This window comes from Chlamydotis macqueenii, chromosome 11 (genome assembly GCF_036417535.1).
Source record: "Chlamydotis macqueenii isolate bChlMac1 chromosome 11, bChlMac1.mat, whole genome shotgun sequence".
Lineage (NCBI taxonomy): Eukaryota > Metazoa > Chordata > Aves > Otidiformes > Otididae > Chlamydotis > Chlamydotis macqueenii.
Genome location: NC_141566.1, coordinates 22,590,470 through 22,594,386, shown reverse-complemented (window position 1 = coordinate 22,594,386; position 3,917 = coordinate 22,590,470).

The window sequence follows — 3,917 nt, the reverse complement described above, 5'->3', positions numbered from 1 at the left end:
AAAATGGAAGCCTATTGTGGTTGGACTTGATGATCTTGGAGGTCTTTTCCAACCTTACAGAGTCTGTGATCCTATGATCATTAGGCCAAATGTCCCTCGTATTGCTTTTTGCCGTATCTGAGTAATAAATAAATATTTTTACATTCTTCATGATAAACTAAAAACGAAATGATTTGGTCTTGTATGAGGGTCATGAGAAAGCAAATATTAGGCATTTTTATTGGTAAACAAGCTTGTGTTAGTACCAAACCAGAAGCTACAGGAATATGATGTAGTTAACACAGAGCTGGTTTTAAAGTCCCAAAGGTTTTTATGTCAAATTTTCACGTATTCTATTTGGGCAAACTCTCTGTTAATCTGACATCGGTAATAAGTAACTGGTTATGTGAAATCCTTTTTAATTTTAGCACTGTTAGGGGTATACTGCTTTGTAGCCCAAGAGATTCTAATTATACGCTTGGTCTCTATGGAGTAAGTTTAACAAAGCCACAAAGGTTTTTAACACAAAGTAAATGAAGTAACAGTTTGCTTCCATTTTCTTGGCTATCTTGAAGATGTGCCTAACTTCAAGGCAAGAAGAACGCGTTCTTTTAAAATATTTTTAATGGAGAAACTGCTTGTGAGATACGTGTAGCTGAAATAATAGAACACATGCAAACTGATTTTTTAAATTAAGAGAACAGAGAAAAATAGCTTGCAAGGTTTTATAAATGGTTCCTTTAGGAAATGTCTGTTTTGTATTGCAGTTCACTGCACTAATGCTCTTCCATCCCAAACATCCAAAGAAACACGTAAACCTACATCTTGTTTTACAGCTGAGCACACGGTTACCTCATCCCGTTGCTTTTTATCTCCTGTTCAACACACATACAACGCGCTGGTATTCTGCTGAGCAGGTCAGGCTAGTAGAAGGTTAATCAATATCAAGAGTTTTAATTCTCTACTTAGATAAGAGGAACAAACCACAAACATTGAACCATGTCTTTTTCAGCATGATTTTTTTTTTCAGATTTTTCTTAACATTTGTTACATTAAAAACAGTGAAAGAAAAATTTCTTCATTATGCTGTGATCATTCATTTTATTTTTGTGTTGTATCGAGGTGCATTTAAAATCAGTTAAAACATACATGCGGAATGTTAAGATCTTTTTACAGTTAAAGAAAATGCTACTAAATTCTGAGTATCCAAACCCTGTTTTATTTAAATGTAAAAAAGTATTTTATTAGACAGAAAAAGCGCTAGCCACATGTGGTGCATTGCATCGACTGCACGCGGTCCCTGTCTCCTGCCTGACCTTAGAAGCAGTAGATCTCACCTGTTCACATCCCATTTTGACTATGGGATAGGAACAGGAGGGTTTTCCTGCTTTTCCCAGTTCTGCGTGCAGGACTTACTGACCAGGACCAGTTGAATGAGCTAAAATGAAAAATTCCCTCTGACGCTTAATAACACACTCGGAAATGATGGTTTAGCATTTCAGTAAACTTCAATTTTAGGTGCTCAAGTAGTGATTTTACCAGGCAAATGACAAAAATTTCTTTATGATCCTGGGAGCAAATACAGAGAAAAAGATGGTGTTTTCCTGTTGAATTTAACTTTTTTTTATAAATGACATTAAGTTTAGACATGAATTTAGGGACTCCATTTTAAAAAAAAAAATCTATATGCATTTTGTTTTCATCAGTAAATCGCTCATAAAATAAAGGAAAAGGTGATGCTTCTCTTACAATCATTTTATGCACTTTACATATTTTATTTTTGAAACATCTCGTTTGTTTCTCTCTCTTCACTCCCCGCCCCAGCATACAGATTGCCGTCTCTCCCAGTGCCGGGTATTACCGCATCGGTACGCTACTCACATCCGTGGAATAACAAACCCGGCTCACAGCTGTGCCTCCTTCTGACCAAACCGAAAAGCAACGGGAGGCAGCGGATCTCTGCGATGCCGGGACCGAGCAAAGAGCCTTGCAGAAGCAGCTGGAGACCTTCAGCAGCGCTGGCAGCAGCGAGGCTGTATGGATCCCGCAGGCACACGGCTGCCTGCTCGCCTACCACGCACCAACGATGCCGGCAGCTCCGCCAGCGCCAGGAGCACCGTGGTTCAGCAAGACCTTCCTCTTATTGCATCGCTCCCCTTTCCTTCCCCTTCCTCTCTCAGCACGAAGCCGTGATAACCGGGAGGAACGTATGCTACCGAATATTCAGACGAGCCCATCGTGCTGGATTTTTCTTTGAGCCATTATCTTGTAACGAAAGCCACATGTACCTCAGTTAGCATGAAACAGGTTTGTGAGAAAATATCTGGTTTTGTTCACAGCTGATTTTCCTTCTAAACAGCGTATTATGCAGCAGCAAAAACCAAGCAACTGCGGGAGATGGCAGAGGGGCTGTACTGGCAGCCCCCGAGGAGGCGCGGGCAGCGCTCGGCCCAGGCGACGCTTGGCTTCACTCTGTCCGAACAGTCGAGAGGTCTGTACGTCTCTGCAAACGTATTTATCTGATTGAAACTGCAGTCCCTTTGGATTGGATGCCCACCCCGATTTCCGATTTTAATGTTATTTTACGTAACAGAAAACAATGTACTATGATTCTTACACTCAGATTTAACAAATAAAACCAAATACCACTGGAACGTCAGAAAAGAACGCTTCAGTGTTTGTGAGACAGTAAAGCAAAACAAAATACTTTCAGCCCGCCTTCACGTTTTAGCAGTAGAGCGCAATCAAATGCACGGATACCTTAGCCTCCACCGCTGACAGACCTGCGCCAGGGCCAAGCAAACAATCCACAACACGTTCTTCAGCTTCGCCCTGAAGAAAAGCACGGACTCACTTAAGAGAAAGGCACTTTGCTGAAACATGCATAGGCTCACGCTGCTGCTCATTTTTCATTAATTTGATAATCAAAACTACAGCTTAGCTTGCCTACAGAAAAAATACACATTTGTGTAAGTTTTTCCTGGTCTGCTCATGAACAACACCTACTTTACTGAGTTAAAATACTGCGCTCAATTTAACATGTAAGCTGAGATTGCCGGTTGACTTCTGAACTGTAGAAAGGGATTTGATGGAAAGGATTTAACTCAGCTGTAATGAAACTAGTAAAAGAACTTTGAAACACTAAAGTAAGTTACACTTTCATATTTGTAAGATAGTAACTGCAAGTAAAACGCTCTCTGTGCATTAGCAGTACAAATTTCTCTCTGTCAGCCAACTATAAAGATTAAAATACATGAAGCCTGTTAAAAATAGCATGTGCAGCCACACACACACGCACACAGAAAATCCATTAACATTTAATAATTTTTAAAAGAAAGATGCGAATACCAGGAAAACAAAACATTTGCAAGATGCCTTTTCAGGAAATAAATTAAGAAAATGAAAGAAAAGAAGCGAAAAGAAGAGAAAAAAGAAGTGAAAAGAAGAGAAGAAAAAAAAAAAAGAAAAAGAAAAGAGAAGAAAAGGAAAGAAAAAAGGAAAGGAAAGGAAAGGAAAATTACCAGCTTCTTCAAATTTATGGGAAGATTTAATCACAAAATTGCTTCTTAAAATAATGCAGCTTAACCACAGAGACAATCAGTCAAAAGTGAAGTGTTGGCTCTGTAAACTGAGAATAACATAAACCATTTGCAGTCCTTCGTTATGCGGATCTGTTGTGATTAGCATCTCCGGCCCCGGCAGCAAACTGCAGATTGTGGGAAAACCCGCACACCCGCAGATGTTGGGAAGCTGGGAGAGGCCAGGAGAGCCCCGCACGCAGCAGGACGGACACCACCCGTGAAGGCCCAAGTCGATCCAACCCCAGACAGAGAGGCTGTTTGAGCGCAAAGAGTCTACCTTGTACCTAGGTCTTGGCAGCCCGTGGTGTCTTTGGTACGCACGGACCGAGGACGTCTCTTCCTCGGTGGGAACGGTGT